The sequence below is a fragment of the Mirounga leonina genome, unplaced genomic scaffold, assembly GCF_011800145.1.
Source record: "Mirounga leonina isolate KUSES-001 unplaced genomic scaffold, KU_Mleo_1.0 Mir_93, whole genome shotgun sequence".
NCBI classification, from domain to species: domain Eukaryota; kingdom Metazoa; phylum Chordata; class Mammalia; order Carnivora; family Phocidae; genus Mirounga; species Mirounga leonina.
The window spans coordinates 42,444,739-42,470,659 of record NW_023270854.1 but is presented as its reverse complement, the minus strand read 5'-3'; the positions used below and the strand labels follow the sequence as shown (position 1 = coordinate 42,470,659).

General features: G+C 37.0%; 1 pseudogene; it reads right to left on the bottom strand.

Annotated features, from left to right (window-relative positions):
* Nucleotides 1–250: 250 nt before the first annotated feature.
* The window catches only part of LOC118004746, a 44,451-nt pseudogene continuing 18,780 nt past the window's right edge, over nt 251–25,921 (bottom strand).

Here is a 25,921-nt window from a genome sequence, read left to right as displayed (position 1 = left end):
TTTCTTTCTTTCTTTCTTTCTTTCTTTCTTTCTTTCTTTCTTTCTTTTTGGAATACAAATTGAAGTTTATTGAACAAAATTAAGGCCTTCATATTTCATAGTTCATTAATGCAAAACAAATACTAGGTATTGTCTTAAATCATTCACAAAAATTTAACCTTCACTCTCCCTCACCCCCAACTAGTAAAATGGCCTGACCAAATGTTACCAAAACAAACACTGTAAATAACACCAAGTCCCATAAAGACCACTATCTCATATGCAATTTCTTGGCATAGGTGATCTTCATGGCATGGGATGGTGTGATTTTAAATCCTTGTAAAGCATCCCAGCAACTCCAGCCTGTCCATCATTTTCAAATTCCATGAAAGTAATGTCACGCCTCCGGATACCAAACGTACTTCCTTGAAACCAGGAAGCTGATTAAACAGCATGGATCACATCATCTCATTAGTCTCTTCTGGGAAACTATTAAGGAATAAAATATAGTGTGGAAGGTAATCAGAGACCTGAGGATTTGTGTTGAATTTCCTTGGGCATTGACTGCATTTGGTGTTCCCTGACCAGGTTTTTTGTGTGAAGCTGTTGCAGAGAGTTCTACAGTTTTTGCGCTTTTCTTTTCCTTCTACTTAGTCAGCAAAAGTGCCACAGACTTTAGATATTATATCAGAATCTGTTTTTGCATTCTGGATTTCCATTCATTTATCATAAAATAGAAATCCTTCTAACTGTCTGAAGGCATTTGTGGGTGAGCCCAGTTCCTTAAAAATAACAAAGCCTTGCCCCCTCATCTTCATGGTCTTTAACACTACAATATCTACCACATGGCCAAATTGAAAAAACAGGGCATATAGGGAGCTCTTCAATTCTTCTTTTTTAATTTTGTCATTCATATTGTTGATATCAATTACATGATTTTGTCTGATATCCGTGTTCTGGATTAAAATCTTCAAATAGCCTGAGGCCCAGGCTGGTCCCGCGAGAACTGAAATCCCCTCTTCACTTTCTTAAGGCCATTAAGATCTTTATTTTATTCTAGAGATTCTAAAATCAAGTTATACCGTCACCTAATTGTGAGTCTCTTTTCATTCATTTTGTTGCCTTCTTCGTGGAGACTTTTCATTCTGAGATTCCACATTCTTCAGCTTGGTGAGATTTCATGAATTAGTTCTGTGTCAATTTTCTCCCGCCCATTTTCTCTTTCTGTAACTCATGTTTTCTGAACTTCTAAACCCCAGGCTGATCCTTATTTATTTTTTTTTCTTAAATTTTTTTTCATCTTTTGTGTTTTTGCACTTTTTGGCAGATTTCCTCAATTTTGTCCTCTGCTCCTTAAAGTTCCAGCAAACCAATCCTAATTCATGTTTTCCTTATTTCTTTCCTTGACTCAGATCATTCCTCTTGGCTGACATTCCACCTTCCCACCCCTCCCCTTCTCAGTTCAATTTCCATAGTGGTGCCATATTGATCTTTCTAAAATTTAAGTCAAACTACGTCATTCAAAAAATGTGAAGACTTCTGGCTTTATCTCATATTAGCCTCGGGAGTATTCCTTGAGTGCAAGAACAAAGGACTAGTTAATATTTTCCAAACATCCATTAGCCAAGTTCTACTTTTTCGGTTTATCTGCTTCTCTTCTACCTCAATTCTTGATCCCTTCTTTAAGACTTATCTCAAATATCATTTCGGCATGAAAAAAAATATGAAATAATGATCTCTATCTCATCTGAACTTCCATATGCATTTAGTAAATGTGTACCTTATGATACTTATCATATTCTATCCCACAATTTAGTTATCAAAACACTTGTCTTATTCTTCTCTTTACTTTCCTCAGTAACGCTAGTTCCTTGTCTTTGTTTTCTCCATAATGCTTAGTAAAATGGTCAGTGATCAACACGTATTTACTGAATAGAATTGAAACTCAACCTATAAGGATAGTACACTAAATACCTATTTTGTTCTGAAGCATGAGAAAAAAATATGACTTCCAAATGAAGATATCTTATAGATCAACTATGCAACTCTATCATCTATAATTAAGAAATTTATGATCCAAAAAATTGACCCTCTAATTACAGGACACGTACCATCTAACAGCAGACTACAGGAACTGAAGCCTGCTTTCTCCCAGGATGATGTTCAATTGGGAAAGTAAACTGCTTTGACGCAGCTGAAAATGCAGAAATGGGATCTTAGCTGTGCTATAGCGTGCCCTCCCCTCCTTTTATTAATCACATATGATATAAATTCTTCTCAGTAAATCATGTTTAAAAGGCTATCAGCACACTGCTTAGTAAAGGGTGGTAATATAAAACCAAAGCACAGAATCATTTTCATCCAATTTCTTTCCAAATTAATAAAAATAGATAAGAAAGGCATTTCAAACTTAATCAAAAGAAAGAAGCACAATCTCTTGTCATAAGCTTAAAAGGTTTGGGCCACAATAAACACAAATGTTTGGTGAGGCCCCAGGGGATCGTAAATCTACTCCAATCTCCATTAGAAATGATAAATCTATAAAATCTAAGCAATTTTTACAATATTCCAATATTTGAAGAACAACATATGATATTCTCTGGTATAGGACTGGTGCACAATGTATCTGCCAGAGGAAGCTATGTTGTAATGAGAACAATTCAGATTATTAACACAAGATTTATATCATCTTAATTTTGTTTCATATATTTTCAAGAGCTTATTTTGTGAAACCATCCATCATCTCTTACGCATGTGAAGCTTAGTCACGTCAAGGGAAACAAGTTTGAATTTGTTTCCATTTCACCTACACCTTACAAGTCTCTAATGGTTAGAAATACAAAGACAAAAGAATCTTTTTACAAAACAAAATATGCAAATATATTAAAATGATTAGTTTTTAATATTTATATTTTTCAAGAATATCTGCAAAGCAGTGGAGTATAATGGTTAAAAAAACAGCATTTGGAATCATATACTTGGCTTCAAATCACAGTTGGCCATTAATTATTAACAAAGAAAGTTCAGGCCAGTTTAACAGCTTCTGTAGAATTCTGTTTCAGAAGAGCAATGACTTTCTAATAGTAATGTAAGAATGAGGTGAGATAATGTAGCAAAGTGGTTAAAACAGAAAGTAGAATGCAGTAGGTGCTCAATAAATAATGGTTGATTGTTATTTTCCCTGCTTAGAATTTCATTATAGTGAATAAAGATGTATACAGAAAAAAATAACTTATTTTTCAACACTGGACACATAAAATTGTCTTGACTAATTTGGCATATTCAAATAGAAATTACCTTATAATGTTGCAAATTTTTGTCCTATTAGTGTACTTTTTGTTGTGAGTTGCAGGGAGTTTGAGGTAGGAAATCCATTAGGAGCTGTTACTGAAGTCTTCCTGAGAGATAATGAGCTTCTGTTTAAGAAGGTGTATTTATGTTGTTAATTGTAAATGTTTTCAATTGGTTAATTTTAGATTTTGAAACATAATACACTTTCAGTGAGATAAACAGGAGCTGTGTTGAAGATGGATACCATTAAAAACTTCAAGAATTCCCATCTGAAATTGTTTATAAACTGTAATGTCAGCTTAACCGCAAACTGCATTTTTTAACTTGGGGATAATTTTGTATCTCAGTAATGTTTTGAACATTACATTATAATGAAGTTCTCACTGTATTACATTAAAGTCAAAGAATGGAAACTTTGAGAGCTTAGAAGTTTCACATTTGAAGCAGATGACAATATAGTTAATTTTGGAGGTTTATCATTTGCTAATACCACTGAGTTCAATGCAGATTTAACATCCGTTTATGTTAAGCATGTTTCTAAAGCTTCTTTTAAAATATATTTTTGTCCTTAGACATTTTCATATCTCAGATAATGAATATTTCTAGCTCCTCTAAAGTTATCTTGCTACACTATGAAACTTTCTATTCCAAATAAATTGAAATATATGTGAAATAAAGGAGAGAATTGGACAGAAAACCCCAAATGACTGTGCATCAATGTGGACTTTTTTAAAAAATTAAGACTTTATTTATTTATTTTTTTTCAGCAAAATTGAGGAGAAGATGCAGAGGTTTTCCATATACACTGTGCCCTCACACATGCATAGCCTGTCTCATTAGCAACGTCTGGCACCAGAGTGGTACCTATATCACCACTGCTGAACCTTCACTGACACATTGTTATCACCCAAAGTCTAGAGTTTACATTATAGTTCATGCTTGCTGTTGTATATTCTATAGAGTTTGACCAATGGATAAAAACATGCATCCGTTTTTATAGTATTTTTACGGCCTAAAAATACTCTCTGCTTTCTCTACTCCTTTCCCCTGGCCCTCAACCCCTGGAAACCACTGATCTTTTTACTGCTTCCATAGTTTCGCCTTTTCCAGAATGTCCTATGTTGTGCTTATACCATATGAAGTCTTCCCAGGTTGTCTTCTTTCACTTAGTAACATGCAATTAAGAATCCTCCATGTCTTTTCATGGTTTGATAGCTCATTTCTTTTTAGCACTGTATGGGATGGTTATTTTTCAAAGTCAGATTTACCTTGTTAGTTTGAGTGACGTTAAAAGTTTTTTGTAATTTTAGGGGCAGAGCAAGATGGTGGAGGAGTAGGAGACCTGGATTTCATCTGGTCTCAGGAATTCAACTGGATAGGGATCAAACCATTCTGAACACCTATGAACTCAACAGGAGATTGAAGAAAAGAATAGCAACAACGCTCTGAACAGAAAAGCGACCACTTTCTGGAAGGTAGGACGTGCGGAGAAGTGAATCCGAGGCGATATTCGGGAGGATAGACGGCGGGGGAAGGGGCCTCCGATGGCCACTTCTGGCAAGTGATAGAGCCGCGGAGCACAAAATCGGAACTTTTAGAAGTCGGCTCTGCTGAGGGACGTCGCTCCAGTGGCTAAGCGGGGGGTGGAACCCTCGCTGGGACAGTGTGGTCTCAGGACCCTTGGCGTCACAGAAAGACCGGGGGTGCCTGAGTGCGGCAGAGCTCCTAGGTATCGGACTGGGGAAGCTGGCTGCAGAGACGGAGCCAAGGGGCATGCTCTCAGCTCGGGGTTGCCATAAACCATGATCCGCGGCACAGTCGGGCCACTGCTCCTCCAGCAGGGACCTGACAAGCGGCAGATCCGGGGAGACTCACCTTCTTCTCCCGGGAGGAGCAGTGTGGGAGCACACTGCAGGTATCTGCTGGGTTTGGAGACTCCACCCAGGGCTGGGTGCCAGAGATAGAAACGTGCAGTTACAGGCCGGGTGAGCACGGAGTGCAGCCGGAGACCAGGGAGACGGGAGTGATTGACTGCCTTTCTCTGGGGGCGCACTGAGCAGCAGGGCCCCGAGTTCTCGGCTCTTTGGGGAAGAGATTGGGAGGCTGCCATTTTCACTCTAGTCCTCCAAAGGTGCACAGAAAGCTTCCAGGGAACAAAAGCTCCGGAGAACAAACCTGAGCAGATTACTTAGCCTAGACCCGGCAAGCACAGGGCAATTCCGCCTCTGGCAGAGACATTTGGGCACCATGGCAACAGGCCACTCCCCCAGAAGAGCAGCGAGAACAGCCAGCCAAGACCAAGTTTACCCATCAATGAGAACGGCAGAACTCCAGTGCTAGGGGTATACTGCACATAGAATCCATGGCTTTGGGCGCTGGGTGGCTCAGTCGTTAAGCGTCTGCCTTCGGCTCAGGTCACGATCCCAGGGTCCTGGGATCGAGTCGCACATTGGGCTCCCTGCTCGGCAGGAAGACTGATTCTCCCCCTCCCAGTCCCCCTGCTTGTGTTTCTGCTCTCGCTATCTCTCTCTCTGTCAAATAAATAAATAAAATCTTAAAAAAAAAAAAAAAATCCATGGCTTTTTTACCATGATTCTTTAGTCTTTCAAAGTTAATTTTTTTAACTGTTTTTTTTTTAATTTTTCTTTTTCCCTTTTTCAACCAACATTTTATCAATCCCCTATTTATTTATTTATTTTATTTTAAAGATTTTAAATTTATTTATCTGAGAGAGAGAATGGGAGACAGAGAGCATGAGAGGGGGAGGATCAGAGGGAGAAGCAGACTTCCTGCCGATCAGGGAGCCCGATGCAGGACTCGATCCTGGGACTCCAGGATCACGACCTGAGCCAAAGGCAGTTGCTTAACCAACTGAGCCACCCAGGTGCCCCAATCTCTTTTTTAAAAAGAATTTATTTTTCATTTTTAGAGTCATATTCTATCCCCTCATAGTGGTTACCCTTATTTTTGGGATATATATGCAAGTTGTTCTCTCTTTAAAATTTTGAGATACAGTTTCTTCTAACAGATCAAAATATACCCTAAATCTCTAGTGTATGGCTTTGTTCTAGTCTCCTGCCTGATCACGTTCTCTCCCTTTTTTTTCTTTTTCTTTTTAAAATCCTCTCTTTCTTTTTTCAAACAAATTCTTATCTTATCAATTCCATTTATATAATTTTTATAATTTTCATCTTTACAATCATATTCCATCCCTTCATAGTATCAACCCTTATTTTTGTACATATTTAAGTTTTTCTTTCTCTAAAATTTTGGGAGGCACTTTCTTCCAACAGACCAAAATACACCCAAAATCTAGTGTGTGGCACTGATCTATGTACCAGCCTGATCATATCTGATCATATTCTGTTTTTTTTTGTTTTGTTCTGTTTTTGTTTGTTTTTATCTTTTTCTTTTTCTTTTTTTCCTTTTTCTTTTTTCTTTCTTTCCCTTTCTCTTCCCCTGGCTTCAGGTCTTTTGTGATTTGTTTAGAGTATATTTTCTGGGGACATTGTTACCCTGTTACCATTTTGTTCTCTCATTCATCTGTTCTCCTCTGGAAAAAATGACAAGACGGAAAAAATCACCTCAACAAAGAGAACAAGAGGTAGTACCGACTGCCAGGGACCTACTCAATACGGACATTGGTATGATGTCAGACCTAGAGTTCAGATTCATGATTTTAAAGATACTAGCTGGGCTTGAAAAAAGCATGGAAGTTACTAGAGAAATGCTTTCTGGAGAAATAAAAGAACTAAAATCTAACCAAGTCGAAATCAAAAAGGTTATTAATGAGCTGCAATAAAAAATGGGGGCACTAACTGCTAGGATAAATGAGGCAGAAGAGAGAATCAGTGATATAGAAGACCAAATGATGGAAAATAAAAAAGCTGAAAAAAAGAGAGATAAACAACTACTGGATCACGAGGGCAGAATTCGAGAGATAAGTGATACCATAACACGAAACAACATTAGAATAATTGGGATCCCAGAAGAAGAAGAAAGAGAGAGAAAGGCAGGAGGTATAATGGAGCAAGTTATAGCAGAGAACTTCCCTAATTTGGGGAAGGAAACAAGCATCAAAATCCAGGAGGCACAGAGAACACCTTTCAAAATCAATAAAAATAGGTCAACACCCCAACCATCTAATAGTAAAATTTACAAGTCTCATAGACAAAGAGAAAATCCTGAAAGCAGCTTGGGAGAAGAGATCTGTAACCTACAATAGTAGAAACATTAGATTGGCAACAGACCTATCCACAGAGACCTGGCAGGCCAGAAGGGACTGGCATGATACGTTCAGAGCACTAAATGAGAAAAATATGCAGCCAGGAATACTATATCCAGCTAGACTGTCATTGAAAATAGAAGGAGAGAGAAAAAGCTTCCAGGACAAACAAAAACTAAAGGAATTTGCAAACATGAAACCAGCCCTACAAGAAATCTTGAAAGGGGTCTTCTAAGCAAAGAGAGAGCCTAAAAGCAACATAGACCAGAAAGGAACACAGATAATATACAGTAACAATCACCTTACAGGCAATACAATGGCATCAAATTCCTATCTTTCAATAGTTACCCTGAATGTAAATGGGCTAAATGCCCCAATCAAAAGACACAGGGTATCAGGTTGGATTAAAAAACAAGACCATCGATATGCTGTCTTCAAGAGACTCATTTTAGACCCAAAGACACCCCCAGATTGAAAGTGAGGGGGTGGAAAACTATTTACCATGCTAATGGACACCAAAAGAAAGCTGGAGTGGCAATCCTTATATCAGACAAATTAGATTTTAAACGAAAGACTGTAATAAGAGATGAGGAAGGACACTATATCCTACTTAAAGGGTCTATCTAACAAAAAGATCTAACAATTGTGAATATCTATGCCCCTAACATGGGAGCAGTCAATTATATAAGGCAATTAATAACAAAAGCAAAGAAACACATTGACAACAATACAATAAGAGTGGGGGACTTTAACACCCCCCTCACTGAAATGGACAAATCCATAAGGAAAAGATCAACAAGGAAATAAAGACTTTAAATGACACACTGGACCAAATGGACTTCACAGATATATTCAGAACATTCTATCCCAAAGCAACAGAATACACATTCTTCTCTAGTGCCCATGGAACATTCTCCCAAATAGATCACATCCTAGGTCACAAATCAGGTCTCAACTGGTACCAGAAGATTGGGATTATTCCCTGCATATTTTCAGACCACAATGCGTTGAAACTAGAATTCAATCACAAGAGGAAAGTTGGAAAGAACTCAAATACATGGAGGCTAAAGAGCATCCTACTAAAGAATAAATGGGTCAAGCAGGAAATTAAAGAAGAATTAAAAAAATTCATGGAAACCAATGAAAATGAAAACACAACTGTTCAAAATCTTTGGGATGCAGCAAAGGCAGTCCTAAGAGGAAAGTATATAGCAATACAAGCCTTTCTCAAGAAACAAGAAAGGTCTCAAGTACACAACCTAACCTAACACCTAAGGGAGCTAGAGAAAAAACAGCAAATAAAGCCTAAACCCAGCAGGAGAAGAGAAATAATAAAGATCAGAGCAGAAATCAATGAAATAGAAACCAAAAGAACAGTAGAAAAGATCGATGAAACTAGGAGCTGGTTCTTTGAAAGAATTAACAAGATTGATAAACCCCTGGGCAGACTATTAAAAAGAAAAGAGAAATGACCTAAATCAACAAAAACATGAATGAAAGAGGAGAGATCACAACCAACAGCAAAGAAATAGAAACAATTATAAGAACATATTATGAGCAACTCTATGCCAGCAAATTAGATAATCTGGAAGAAATGGATGCATGCCTAGAGATGTATCAACTATCAAAACTGAACCAGGAAGAAATAGAAAACCTGAACAGACCTATAACCACTAAGGAAATTGAGGCAGTCATCAAAAATCTCCCAACAAACAAGAGCCCAGGGCCAGATGGCTTCCCAGGGGAATTCTACCAAACATTTCAAGAAGAATTAATTCCCATTCTTCTGAAACTGTTCCAAAAAATAGAAATGGAAAGATAACTTCCAAACTTGTTTTATGAGGCCACCATTACCTTGATCCCAAAACCAGACAAAGACCCCATCAAAAAGGAGAATAATAGACCAATATCCTTGATGAATATGGGTGCAAAAATTCTCACCAAAATACTAGCCAATAGGATCCAACAGTACATTAAAAGGATTATTCACCACGACCAAGTGGGATTTATCCCTGGGCTGCAAGGTTGGTTCAACATCCACAAATCATTCAACGTGATACAATACATTAACAAAAGAAAGAACAAGAATCATATGATCCTCTCAATAGATGCAGAAAAAGCTTTTGACAAAGTACAGCATCTTTTCTTGATCTAACTCTTCAGAGTATAGGAATAGAGGGTACCTACCTCAATATCATAAAAGCCATCTATGAAAAACCTACAGCGAATATCATTCTCAATGGGGAAACACTGAGAGCTTTCCCCCTAAGGTCAGGAACGCAGCAGGGATGTCCACTATCACCACTGCTATTCAACATAGTATTAGAAGTCCTAGCCACAGGAATCAGACAACAAAAAGAAATCAAAGGCATCCAAATCGGCAAAGAAGAAGTCAAACTCTCACTCTTTGCAGATGATATGATACTTTATGTGGAAAACCCCAAAGACTCCACCCCAAAACTGCTAGAACTCATACAGGAACTCAGTAAAGTGGCAGAATATAAAATCAATGCACAGGAATCAGTGGCATTCCTATACACCAACAACAAGACAGAAGAAAGAGAAATTAAGGAGTTGATTCCATTTACAATTGCACCCAAAACCATAAGCTATTTCGCAATAAACCTAACCAAAGAGGCAAAGGATCTGTACTCAGAAAACTATAAAATACTCATGAAAGAAATTGAGGAAGACACAAAGAAATGGAAAAACGTTCCATGCTCATGGATTGGAAGAACAAATATTGTGAAGATGTCAATGCTACCTAGAGCAATCTACACATTCAATGCAATCCCCATCAAAATACCATCCACTTTTTTCAAAGAAATGGAACAAATCATCCTAAAATTTGTATGGAACCAGAAAAGACCCCGCATAGCCAGAGGAATGTTGAAAAAGAAAAGTCAAGCTGGCAGCATCACAATTCCAGACTTGCAGTTCTATTACAAAGCTGTCATCATCAAGACAGTATGGTACTGGCACAAAAACAGACACATAGATCAATGGAACAGAATAGAGAGCCCAGAAATGGACCCTCAACTCTATGGTCAACTCATCTTCGACAAAGCAGGAAAGAATGTCCAATGGAAAAAAGACAGTCTCTTCAACAAATGGTGTTGGGAAAATTGGACAGCCACATGTAGAAGAATGAAACTGGACCATTTCCTTACACCACACACAAAAATAGACTCCAAATGGTTGAAAGACCTCAATGTGAGACAGGATTCCATCAAAATCCTAAAGGAGAACACAGGCAGCAACCTCTTTGACCCCAGCCACAGCAACTTCTGCCTAGAAACATCCCCAAAGGCAAGGGAAGCAAGGGCAAAAATGAACTATTGGGACTTCATCAAGATAAAAAGCTTTTGCACAGCAAATGGAACAGTCAACAAAACCAAAAGACAACCGACAGAATGGGAGAAGATACTTGCAAATGACATATCAGTTAAAGGGCTAGTATCCAAAATCTATAATGAACTCATCAAACTCAACACCCAAAGAACAAAGAATCCAATCAAGAAATGGGCAGAAGACATGAACAGTCATTTTTCCAAAGAAGACATCCAAACGGCCAACAAACACATGAAAAAGTGTTCAACATCGCTCGGCATCAGGGAAATCCAAATCAAAACCTCAATGAGATACCACCTCACACCAGTCAGAATGGCTAAAATTAACAAGTCAGAAAATGACAGATGTTGGCGGGGATGTGAAGAAAGGGGAACCCTCCTACACTGTTGGTGGGAATGCAAGCTGGTATAACCACTCTGGAAAACAGTATGGAGGTTCCTCAAAAAGTTGAAAATAGAGCTACCCTACGATCCAGCAATTTCACTACTGGGTATTTACCCCAAAGACACAAAAGTAGGGATCCGAAAGGGTATGTGCAACCCGATGTTTATAGCAGCAATGTCCACAATAACCAAACTGTGGAAAGCACCCAGATGTCCATCGACAGATGAATAGATAAAGAAGATGTGATATATATACACAATGGAATATTATGCAGCCATCAAAAGGAATGAGATCTTGCCATTTGCAACAACATGGAAAGATGTATCATATGATCTCACTGATAGGAGGAATTCTTAATCTCAGGAAACTGATGATTGCTGGAGTGGGGGAGGTGGGAGGGATGGGTTGGCTGGGTGATAGACATTGAGGAGGGTATGTGCTATGGTGAACTCTGTAAATTTTGCAGGACTGTTGAATCACAGATCTGTACCTCTGAAACAAATAATGCAATATATGTTAAGGAAAAAAAAAAAAGAAAATAGCAGGAGGGGAAGAATGAAGGGGGGGATAACGGAGGGGGAGATGAACCATGAGAGACATTGGACTCTGAAAAACAAACTGAGGGTTCTAGAGGGGAGGGGGATGGGAGGATGGGTTAACTTGGTGATGGGTATCAAAGAAGGCATGTTCTGCCTGGAGCACTGGGTGTTATGCACAAAGAATGAATCATGGAACACTACATCAAAAACTAATGATGTAATGTATGGTGATTAACATAAAATAAAAAAATTTTAAAAAAGTGTTTATAATTTTAAATAAGATATTTTAATATTTCATAAATATTTCTTAAAATGTACTGGGTAGGAGAATTTATACTGTTGTATAGATTTATTTTTTAAAATAATTCATGAAATGAATAAAACATAAAGAAAAAGATCAAGATTTGATGACTTCTTCATTTAATCAACTTTTAGATGACTGATGTGTTCTAAATTAGTATAAATTATTAAAAAATCCCTCAACTGAAAATGTTAATTTTTAAAGATTTTATTTATTTATTTATTTATTTTTCATTGTTTAAAATTTTATTATGTTATGTTAATCACCACACATTACATCATTAGTTTTTGATGTAGTGTTCCATGATTCATTGTTTGCATATAACACCCAGTGCTCCATGCAGTACGTGCCCTCTTTAATACCCATCACCAAGCTAACCCATCCCCCCACCCCTCCCCTCTAGAACCCTCAGTTTGTTTCTCAGAGTCCACAGTCATGGTTCATCTTGATAGAGAGAGAGTGTGATCCAGGGGAGGAGCAGAAGGAGAGGGAGAAGCAGACTCCGCCCTGAGTGTGGAGTCCAATGCAGGACTTGATCCCATGACCCTGAGATCATGACCCCAGCTGAAATCAAGAGTCTGACACCCAACTAAATGAGCCACCAGGCGCCCCTGTAAATGTTAATTTAAAAAAAAAACAGATACAGTAAAATGTTTTCATTTGCCACGTAAACATTACTTTTGGAGGAGAGAAACTAAAGTTTTATTTTGTTTTTTTCTTGATAATCATGGGTATAGGTATACTGCAATTTAAACACTAGCAGAAGAATCAAACTAGAGAAGAAGAAATGCCAACCAAATAGACAAAATGGCCCTCTTGAGCCTTATAAAACAATTCTATATTTTAGATAATTGTTCATGTGAATGAAGGGTGGCAGAACATGCCATCCTCAAAATATGTCTCTTTGGTATGAGGATTATTTTGAGCCGATTATTTTGAGAAAGATTTCACAGAAGGATCTCTGAGAATAGAGTTGAAATTGCTTGTAAGGGAAATTTCCATTTATAAAGGAAATCCCCATTAGTAAGGATGTCTCCTTCTGTGTATCAGGCAGAAAGGGATGACTAAATCACAAGAAATTCTTATCAGTGGAGAAGACACCAACTTGAAATCTGCATGATGAACTTTAGTCTTGTTTACTATATTTTTCCTGGTTACCTCCCCGCAACTGGTCTCCCCCACACTCTTCTCTCTTTTGCTGAAGACAATATTTAAGGCTGAATTCTAAGATACCTCTGACCATTTTCATTTTCCCCTCAGTATTTCCCATGAATACATGAAATATACATGTTAATAAAATTCTGTTTTTCTCTTGTCAATCTGTCTTTTGTTATAAGGTTCCCAGCTGAGAAATTAAAGGGGTAGAGGGAAATTATTTTTCCTCCACTACAGTTTCACGACTTCCATTGAAACCATCTTGAAATGAACTATTCTCCAACCAAATAAATAAAATTAAATATCTCCTGTAAACCAATGACATGGTTTCGTAAAAAAAATAAAGAATGGACTACATATAAATATTTGATTTTATTTATTAAATATTGCTAGGGAAAAATATCTTACTATTTTAAAACTAACAGAATTATCATTAACAGATGGTTTTCAAAACCCAAAATACTTTATGTCTAAAACTTCATGTGACAAGTCAATTAATTTGGTTTTCTAGGTGAGAGTATGATATTTGAAGCTAGTTCATCTTGGTGGATATGGTGGAAATCATATTTCTGAGCATCAGATAAACTGAGAGTCTTTCGACATTTTTGAGTGTCTCTTTGGATTACTGATCACTCCTGTTTTGTAAGCTTTGCAGGGAAAAATAATCTTGGCCATACTTTATGATATAAAATGCTGGGAATTTAGGACTATATATATTCAGATGTTGAAACAAGTCCGAAGTTACTTCCTGAAGAAAAGTCTATATTTGCGTGTAGTCACCTGTGGCAAAAGTGCTAATCCAATATTCTTTGCCCCCTTCATTTCAATAAGAACCTCAATTTCTAAGTGGGCATTTTGCCCACCAGCTGAAATATTTTATTTCTCAGGATCTCTTGAGGATAAATATAGCCAATGACCAGGTTTTGGCCAATGAGATGTAATTGGAAGCGTTGTGTGCAACTTCTAAAATATCTAATTCTTAGATCTCTTTATTTTTCTTTTTACTGACTAAAATGCAACATTTATACCTGAAAAATGGGCACTAATCTTGAACCATGAGACAGTACACTAAAGGTGTTTAGAACAGCAGAAGGAGCCCAGGACCCTGATGAACACCACAACTGGACTGTCTACTAGGAATTTCTTTTATCTAAAAGAGAAATAAACTACTACCTTATTTTATTAACTGTTAGTTGTCTCTGCATGCAGGTGAACTTAACACTTACTGAGACTATACTATTTCTGCTCTAGATTTCTATTGAGGCTAGGGGGAAAAAGTCTCTGCTAGTGTATGTATGTATATGAAAACTATAAATCTTAATGAAAGATAAAAAAGACTTACATTAAAAAGGCATATACAGACTTCTCTATCTGCAAATGTTTTAACAGATATTTTTAAACCTGACTGTTTCATTCCTCAAGCTATCTTCTGATGCCTGACATAAACCCAGCTGAATCTTCCAGATTCATATTCCACAAACATTTGTCAAGTGCCCAGTATGCATTAGGCACATTCTGATTCTTTAATCATATGTATTCCTCACAATGACCCTGCAGGATATGTGGTATTTTTACAATTTTACCATGAATAAGAAACTCAAAAGGAATATAATGCATCTTCAATGTTCCTGCTGGTGAGCGGTGGAGCTCCTTGGGTCAGGTTAGAATGCATTTCCTCGACAACACTCAGAGAAGCGGTCATCCAGCTTTCCTTGAGCTTTCAGAAATGGACATGGATATCACATGAGGCAAATCATTTCATTCATAGAGATCATTTTCTTAAAAAAAAATCTTCTACATATTTTATTGTAGAAAACCAGTCTATAACTTCCAACCACAAACTTATTTTACTCTTTGGGGTCATATAAACACATAATCCCAGCTTCTGACTAAATCATTTCAAATATGTGAGGTCAACTCCCATGTCCCCTTGTAAACTTTTCTGCCTGAGTGTAACATCTTTAGTGTTTCACCATTCAACATGTCACATGGCTTGATTTGCTCACACTTCTAGTTTTGGTGATATAGACTAAAAGCATATTAGTTTCATTGTTGTTGGCTAGATTGTTTATTGGATCAGTTAACATTTAACTTCTTATAAGTATATTTCCCTATAGTTTCCATTACTTAAAATGTAATTAGATTTAACCCAAAAGAACAGCAAAGACAATAAATACAACTCTTTGTAAAAGGTGGTTTAATGAACCCTGTCATGTCAAATATAACACTTGGGAAAATAATGTGTCTGTAGGTAATTTTATTTCAAAGACTAGATCTATAATTATAATTTGAGTATGATAGAACTCATTGACTAAGTGAATCTGTTTTTCCTGCTTGAAGCTCTGCTTGGTTACCTTTCACTTGCCAAGTATCTTTGCTCAGAATGACCAGTGCAAAATAACTGACTTCCCCACTGTTGGCCAACTCTGTGCTGTTGTGTTATATTATGTGAACCTCTGTTTCAGTGCATCCTTTCCTCACAGAATTTTAGATTACCCTGAACTCTTTCTAAACTGTGGTTTGGTATATAGGTCTCCCATCCAAGTACTAACGATGCCCAATCCTCCTTAGCTTCTGAGATCAGATGAGATTGAGCGCATTCAGGATGGTATGGCCATAGACTGGTTTGGCATATGGGAACCACCAGCTATCTCCAGTCTCCTATGGAATCAAGTGCAACATAAGTAAATACATAAATAAATACATAAAGGACTATCTGATGACACTCAACTGCGCAGCTGTGTCAATCCAGCCTTGCACATTTATGCTGGAATCCATCTGATGACTTCATTTCCCTGATCACCAACGTGCATCTTATTCATGTATCAAACACAGCTCAGGATCAGCTTCTTCTAAGAGGCTATCCCTCTTCTTGCTCTGGCTTCCAATAACAACTTCCAGCTCTGGATTCTATAACCCTGGTGTTTAGAACCATGTAACTGTCTGTAGTTTATGATACTCTATTTTGTATGATTATCTGTTTCTTATTTTATCGAGTTGCTAGATCCAGACATTTGGGAATGTTTCTGGACTCATCACGCTCCCTGTCATCCTCACCCTCTTCTTTTCTCTCCTCAGGCAGTCATTCATTAAGTCCTGTGAAGATTCTACCTCAATCTACTCTGATGTGCATGTCCTTTGTTTGTGTCTCATTATTTCAGTGGTGTCCTTGCTTTCACTCCCCTCTCTTATGTGTTTACTTTGCAAACTGCCAGCAAAGTTAAATTTCTAGAATGAAAATCTGATCACATCTCTTCTCTGCTTGAAGTCTTGCATAGATGCTCCTATCTGTTACCACAAACATCCAAATACCTGTTATTCTGATACTCATTTCTCACAGTACCTATGTACCCTGACCTCTCCTGTAGCTTTCTACTTACATTCCTTGCTCCGGTACCTCCATGGGGACTGGAAAAAGTATTTGGAAGGCAGAATCATTACAGGGGATGTATAAAATATATTACATTTTTATCTCATTTAATCTTTGCTCAACTTTAAAAGGGAAATATAATCATTATCCCCATTTTAAAAGGAAAAAAAATACAGAGGCTTTGAGAAACTACATAGCTGTCCAAGGTGGCAGAAAGAATAAGTGGATGAGGCTATAATGAAAGTCAAATCTTTTTTCTCTTAAGCTTACACTTTTATCCCCTTGGCCTTTGTGTTTTCCATGGACTACTTTCTTTGCTCAGAATTTCTTCTTCTCTTCATCTTATCTCTCTAATCAACTACAATTACTCTTCCCAGCTCAGCTAAAATATCATCTTTTTGTAAAGCTTTCCCAAGAAGCTCTCCTTCCTACCTTAGCAGAGTTGAGGGCGCCCAACTTTGGGCTCTAAAATACCTTACATCTACTGTATTATATTGTATTATAATGATTTACCCAGCCATCTGGTCTTCCTCACCAGATTTAATGAGTGTTGCATCTCCCTGTATTGTTTTGTTTTCTTCATAAAACTTGCCAATATCTGCACCCAGAAACAGTCTGTGGTTAGTTTATCCACTAATGCTACATAATTTGACTTAGAAGTAGTCCAAGAATCTAGAAGTGGTATGCATAAATGTTACTCAGTCAGACTGACCTTTAACATTAAACATTGCTCCAAGCAGTGATTTTCATCTGTGAAGTTAAACTCTCTCGTTGGAGGAAATAGAAGAATATCAGAATATTAACAATATGTGCAGTTTGGACAATTTATTAGTATGATAGGTATTTGGGGAAAGTACTATTTTCTGAATACTAGTTAGAGAATACTAGTTAGAGAATATAAATGGTAAACATGTAGTTTTAAGCTGGGGAAGATCTGATATGTTGATGATCAACCTATCTGTATTATAATGGAACTAATGGAACTAAACATATTGAAGGGGGTGTGGCTGTAGAAAAGTAAGAAAGAACACCATAAAGCTCAGGTCTTTTTGGCCGTATATTAAGGTCCCATAAAACAGGACTGATTAACAAAATTACCAACTATTCCTATGAAAAAAGCCACCAAGAATATCAAGAATCTGGTCCTAAAGAATAAAATTAATTTGATAATATAATATTTGGATTGAATTAAATAATTCCCACTTGCCCTGACCTATATACTGACACGAATGTCATGAATTTGGAGTTTATTATTCAGGAAACATCCATAGAAACAAATCTTAACCTAGCAGTTTAAAAAAATGATTACCAGCAATTTAGGGGAAATATGTCATCTTTCACCCTCTTATATGGAAACTGGTATATGGTAATGAATAAGAAAGATCCTTTTGTTAGCTCACCAATCACGCTTTCTCACGCGGTTTTTAAAATGCTTTCAAACATCTTTTAGTATTGTTTTACGGTTTGATCAAGAAAGCCAACATCTGTACTAGTATAATCATTTCTTCCCATCTGACCAGAGGATAAGCTCAATGTTCTTTGGGGATGGCATCTTTTGATTTTATTCTTTCTGAAAACCAGTATGTAAAAGCAAACAAACAAAAAAGAACTTTTCTAAAACTCAGAACTTTCAGACTATACAAAAGCCACCCTGAGTCTGGGTTGAGATTTACTTTTATAACACTGGTTATTAGATTTCTTAGCATACTGAATTTTCCTTCTGGTTTTAAAGGCACACTGTGAATATGATGAACCATGGGCTATGGACATATTAAAGCTCTTTTAGATAAAATACCACTCCAATTCCTTTTCTGAATTGGCTTTTCACAGCATTCTTTGTTTGATTATTTTTTGTTCTTATATATCTTCCCTTCCTAGAGCATATTTCGCAAAGTTTATGCAGTCTCTCCTAATACCTATAAGGGTCACATTTATATTTTCCTTAGTATTCCCCACAGCCTCATATTTATAGATAAGTGCTTCATAATGCAGTTTATATGATGATGGGGAGGATAGATGTGACCCTGGATTTTGTTTTTGTCCAGTCTCTAAACTCTAGGATGCATTGTCTACAGAAATATTCATTTCCCCTCCAACTACTCAAACCAAGGATAATGATTAGCTGAAAAGGAATTTCCACCCTTGTAAATTATAGTTTTACATAATTAGTGACATCACATAACAAGATAAATTTAAATTTAGAAAATCATTATTTGGTAAATGAATGCTTGTCGGTTGCTCTCACGGCAAATTAATCTTCAAGCATCTGAGGAAAGCTTAAAGGAACAGAGAGTAGAACCATTGACACCATTGTTGTACAGAGTCTCTTCCCTCTCAAACAGGTGATCCTGCCCATCAAAGTGTTTTGTTTCGCATAGGTTTGAAAATATCCTGATTCTGGGGAAAACATGCACATTTTGGAAGCTGCTGAAAATCAGAAGTGAGCAGCAATTGCTTTGTTTAGAAATTCCAACTTTATTTTATTTTATTATTTTTAAGATCTTATTTATTTGAGAGGCAGAAACAGAGAAAAAGTGAGCATGAGCTGGGTGGGGGTGAGCAGAGAGACAAGCAGACTCCTCTCAGAGTGGGGAGCCCAACGTGGGGTTTGATCACAGGGCCCCGAGATCATGACCTGAAGCGAAGGTAGACACCTAACTGACTGAGCCACCCAGGCACCCCTAGAAATTCCAATTTTAATAGGAGTAAGATTTACATATGGCATGAGCTTTTTATAATTAACTGGAGTAAGACATCCAGGTTTCTGATTTTATCTATGCTATTCAGGATGTAGAAATAGAATGTACCAAAGTCTACAAGAGACTGCTTAGACCAGAACCCACTTAGGTGCAAGAGAATAAATGTCAGTTACTTTTTGTCAGTATCATGTAACTGCCTGTACTAGACGTGGTAGTCAATATCCGTGGTGTCCAGTAGGACCCCCTGGTTGCCTTGCCACAATGCCCCATTCAGACAGACTGCCTAAGTTATTCTTTGATCAAGGATCACTATTTTTTTTTTTTTTTTTTTTTATTCATGAGAGACAGAGTGAGAGAGAAAGGCAGAGGGAGAAGCAGGCTCCCAAGGAGCAGGGAGCCCGATGCGGGACTCGATCCCAGGACCCCGAGATCATGACCTGAGCTGAAGGCAGACGCTTAACCATCTGAGCCACCCAGGCGCCCAATCAAGGATCACTATTAATTAACCTGATTTGACCCCTTAGGATCCCACTTGTAAAATAGCTTAGTATAATAATTCTGTACTCGGAAGTTCTGATCTCTGAAATAGTAATAAATAATTCTGATCTCTAAAACTGTATTAATTCACTAAGCAAACAGAATGCATTCTTCCATAATTCTAACTAGGGAATTCAAGATGGATTGGCCCATTTGGGAACAAGGACTAAAACTTCAGATGGAAGATAGATGCACAATTAGAGAGAACAAGATGGTGAGAATAGGGGATCCTAGAACTGCCTATGTGTTCATGGCTCTCTGCACCTTATGTATCTTTGCAATAATATAATTTTTCTCATTGTAAATGGCATGACTCTCATTTCCATGAAACTGACATATCATATGGAGAATATCATGAGCAATGATGGCGTGATGAACACTAAAGTGATTTGAACAAATATTCTCATTTGTCACCTTAGACTGAAAGATAAGTGCCAGATTATAAATGCTTGTCTGGTGTGCACTGTTTTACAGTTATTATCTGGAAGTGTTCTTCTCTCCTTATTGTCATAAATTACTTAGCTCTCTCCTTTTAACTTCTTGACATGCATTTCCCCTGAGTTCTGATCACTCGGGGCTGTTTTTCTGTGTCGTGTCCCCTGTGTGGACAAGGGCAATTCCTTTAATGTTTCTGAGCCTCTACAGAATGGAAGCCATGCTGTCTCCTATGAAACATTTTTGTGAGGATTAGAGATAGCATATGTAACAACATTACTCTGCTGCATAGAGGCAGGGACACATATGAGAAACAGAAACATTCATAATGGGTAACTTGAAAGAAAATTTCTGATCCTAGAAGATTGGTAGTAATAATTCTTGCCTATATTCTTCTCCTTTGAAATTTATGACTCAGTCACCTTTTCCCAAATATTCTTATATTAAATAGCTATTGCTGCATAATAAACAACTGTAAAAGTCTCAGTGGTATACGGAACAAAATTTCTCACTCACAGGTCTGCAGGTTCGCTGTGGTTCAGCAGATCTGGTTGAGGCCTGACTGCTTGGTATTTGGGCTATGCGATAGATTTAGGTCTGCTCCAAATGTCTCTCAAAATTCTGGGACCTGCAAGCATCTGGGCATATTCTTTTTTACAGGGATGGCAAAAATGCAAGGATACAGACTCAAACATGCAAAGTCATTTCAATCTTGCCAATATTTATTGGCTAAAACAAGTCTCATGGCCTAACCTTAAGGCAAGAAGCAGGGGAGTATGAAGGTGGGGTGGGTAGGCGAAATAAGTATTTTCTTAATAGTGATCTAGTTTACTACTAGTTGTCATCGATCTAGGGATGAATTTAAAAGCTTTCAAATATTTTATTTTTAAATATGCATTATATATACATATCTACATACATATATATATTTTATATATATAAATATTTATATATGTATATATAAAATATACATATATAAATATATATGTATAAATATTTATATATGTATATATATAAAATATACACTGAGAAGTTAATGAACTCCAACTTATCAACATCCCTGAGGATAGGTCATTGGATGGGGAAAACTTGATGAAAAGAAATTTCAGCATGTATGATAACCTTACTTCAAATTCTGTCTTAGTCCTGAAATTATAGAGGCTGCAATAAGATAGTTCTGCATCTGCTTTTAGAGCTCTGTGTGTAATGGTTCCTAGTTTTGCCTAAAGAAAGCTTACAGGAGTTTTATCTGGTGGAGGGATTTTATTTATTTATTTATTTTTTAAAGATTTTATTTATTTATTCATGAGAGATAGAGAGAGAGAGGCAGAGGCAGAGGGAGAAGCAGGCTCCCCGCGGAGCAGGGAGCCCGATGCGGGACTCGATCCCAGGACCCTGGGATCATGACCTGAGCTGAAGGCAGACGCTTAACCGACTGAGCCACCCAGGCGTCCCTGGTGGAGGGATTTTAAATTATGTTCATAACTTACTTAATTTTGCTGATGTTTCTGCTATTAGTATCATATGCATGTTTTATATATTGTGTGTATTATACATACATGTTATATATATTCAGTCTGAGTAATAAGAATTGGCACAAAATAATTTAAGGTATTGCTCATAAAAACATAATATGTAATATTAACATAATATTTAATTCAAATTTATGATTCCTTTCCATCTTCCATCATTAATCATTTTTTTTTGTCATCCCAGTTAAAGAACATTTTTAAAAGAATAATATTTCAGGGTAGAAAAGGCAAAATATATTGAGAATTAAAACCATTTTTTGACCTAAGATTTGGTAAAAATCATCATGTAAGTCTATTTTTTCTGATAGCTGTCATTTTGTGAAATATACAATTAGTACTGAAGGAGGTGGAAATTATAGCAAACAAAATAGCAAAGTGAAATGAGATTATTTTAGGAACTCATATTTCAATGAAAATAGTAAATATAGTAAAAGAAAATAAATCTGGCATGATTTATTTTCTTCAAATACGGTATTTCAAAAACAGTGAGAAGATTCTTATAGGAAAAAGAAAAGAACAGATGAAGTTGTTTACATATTCACTTCTTTATATATTATTTTGAAAGACTTGGTAAGGAAGTAAAGTTTATGATATTAAAAACCGGGGATAGTCTGAAAATAACTCATTATTTTATTCCATTGAAAATCAGAGTGCTACTTTGAAATGCACTCTATTCTTTTATGGAAATGAATACAATCTGTGAAATCATAGCTATGTTTGGAAGAGGAATGTTTTTTCAAGCTCTCTGAGGTTTCAGTGTAAAAGAGAAATCAGAATCTAAGCATCTTCAGAAGTTTTTTCTATTCATTAAAATGAAAAACTGTGACAAGGATCTAGTCTGAATCAGATAGGTTAAGAAACTATAATTCTAATCCAGAAAACCATAAACATTTTATATTACTGGCCATTTGACTAAAGCTTCACAGCAGATAAAAGAAAAATAGTGCTTCTAGAGATAAAAAGTAAATCAATCACACATGGAATATTATCTATTTCTTATTTTGTCTTTGTTGTGATTTATCTCTTATAATTGCAACATATGAAGTAAAAAATACATTGTAAAACTGGCTTTCTAAAGAATTTTCTCAGAAACTTGTATGCTGAGAGCAATGTATGAGTTATTGTTATGACATATTTTAAGTTTTCACTAAGATAAACAAAGGATGCCAAAAAAACAGTCCAAGCAATGTTGTTACATGCTGCTATAAATATTCACTATTAAATATGAATATATATTCATGTTTACATTATATATGTGTGTGTGCATGCATATACTTTTAATATATGCTATCAAAACAGAATTCTTAAAATAAAGCTATCAGCTTGTTTGAATGGAATACTACCTCATAAGGTATTTTCAAGATACCCTATTAACACTGCAAAACCAATTTTTAAGCATTTTTTATTTCCTGATACTCTAGAGATCCAAACATGGTCTAATTGAAATTTGCTATAATGATAATGCCAGGAATTAAGATGCGTGGCCAAAATGTTATAACTTTGGACAAATCATTGAAATGATTACAGCTTTACTTATCCCCCTTCATAACTGATCCATTTACAGGTAAAAGCAGTTTTGATATTGGATGGTGAGTAAACTGAAAGATCATTTTTCCCCATACAGTTCTTCTTCGTTTCTCTTTAAGTTAGCAGATCATTTCATTGGTAGCACTTACAATCTATAAGATTTGTGTGTTTACTTACTGTTGTTTCTCTTTCCCAACTATATCTGTACTCCTAACATCAGACACATGGTAGACAGTCAAGAAATATTTGTGGGATGACTAGGGATTCCCAAAGTGAAACTGTCATATTGTCAAAGCCTTTCTCACCCTGTGTTCTGCTCAAGATATTATACCATCTCTTACTTTCTATTTAGCAAGAAATCTTTCCCCCTTCTAAAAATTACATTCCTTGCTTCCATTTCTACATTTCCCAATCACTCCTGAATGTGCAAAAACAGAGGTTTCTTCTCTTCGCTCTCCTGAAACTGCTCCCTGAAGAACCTTACATCTCCAGGCCTCTCAGCATCTCATCTCTTTCAGTTAGGACTTGCAAATGGCCTTTCAATATTAGTTAAGGAAGTCTCACTGCTGTGACAAAGAAACCCTACAATTACAGTGGCAGTGAAGCATTGTAGAAGTTTAATTCTCACTCCTGTCGTGGACCCAAGGGGACCCAGTGGGGGTTTGGGACTGGTGGGGTCAGTTCCACACTTCGTGCTGGGGCCCAGTGTGAGAGCAGCTCTGCTGTCTTCAATATTTACCATCTTCAACAAGTTGCCTAGATTGCTCTAAGAGTTGTCATTCACTTGGGCAAACATAGAGAAACACAGGTGGCAGGTTTTATCACCCAGGTGTGGAAGTCACGTATACCAATTTGCTCAAATTCTATTATCTAGAATTCAGTTTTATGGCTACATTTAACTGTGAAGCAGGGAGAGGAAATGTGGGCCCATGAAGAAGAAACACAGGTTTAGAGATGCAACTCCAAGTTTCTGCCATGCCTTGAAAAATCTCTTTTCACTTGCCTTCCATACCACTTGGCTCTTCTACTTAGTTTACCGTCTCTCAGTAATACACAGGATGCCTTGGATTACATCAACAGAATGCTGTGTTTTCTCAATTACTTTATTCAATTCTATGGCTTCAAACAATATGTACATATCACATTTTGTTTCTTGAACTGATTGATTTCTTAGGATCTAGAATCCTGTTTCTATTGCTGGCTGCACATCCCCATCGTTGCTGGTCTGAGGCTCCAGACGTCTAGTGCAATGAAGTACACACCCATCACCTTCTCCTCCAATATTTTCTTTTTATTCAAGCTTGGAACATAGGAATAATATTATTCTTTCTGCCTCACTTCTATATTTTATCTACTTCCATGATATCTTCTGTCACTGCCAACAAACAGACATGAATTACTTTTGATTGCAATTTTCTAATGACCTCTTAACTGGTGTACCTTCATCCAACCTCTTTTTGTTCTGATATGCCTTATTTACTGCTGTAAGTATTGTCTTTAAAGATTACAGATTTGTTGGGGCACCTGGGTGGCTCAGTCGTTAAAGCGTCTGCCTTTGGCTCAGGTCATGATCCCAGGGTCCTGGGATCGAGCCCCGCATCGGGCTCCCTGCTCAGGGGGAAGCCTGTTTCTCCCTCTCCCACTCCCCCTTCTTGTGTTCCCTCTCTTGCTGTGTCTCTCTCTGCCAAATAAATAAATAAAATCTTTAACAAAAAAAAAGATTACAGATTTTTTGATGTCCCCCTTTTACCAGAAAACTCAATTACTCACAATACAATTAAAAGTTTAAACTCTTCAATCTGACAACCAGGCTTCTTTATCTACCTCTTGGGATTCAGGTGAACCTATCGTTTTAAGACGAGGAAGAGTAAGTTAACTGTGGTGAGTGAAGAAGATCTGGGGGCAACTTCAAAATAAATAATTATAATAATAATAACAACATTACTAATGGTTCACATCAGTAGAAAACTTACTATGTGCCAGACACCATACTAAGAGCTTTGCATGAAATAGCTCATTTATCTTCCCTACAATCTTATAAATAGTCAAAGTTATTCTTTCAAATGCATAGACACAGAGGTTACCACTTGTCCAAATTTATTCTTTTTGGAAGTGCTGAAGTCATTTTGTAATTTTGTCTCCAGGAGGAAAAGATAATCAGGTAGAACCACTATGTGATCGTAAGTGTGTCTAACGCCGGGAGAACCACGCTAGTAATTGCTTTTCTGTACTGTCTTTCCGTTCAACTTTATTCAGTGGAAGCTGGAGCTGGACAGTGCATCCTAGAATGGGGGGAGGGGAGAAAAAGGAAACGAATGAATCATTTAAATAGTCTTTTTAAAAAAGATTTATTTATTTATTTGAGAGAGAGAGAGTAATTGGGGGAAGGAGCAGAGGGAGAGGGACAAGCAGACTCCCCACTGAGTGGGGAACCCACAACTCTGAGATCATGGCCCTGAGATCATGACCTGAGTCAAAACCAAGAGTCAGAGGCTCAACAGACTGAGCCACGCAGGCGTCCCTAAATGCTCCTGATAGCTGAGCGTATTTGTGTATTTGAAACCAGGAAGGTAGATTGAAGCAATACTAGATAGGT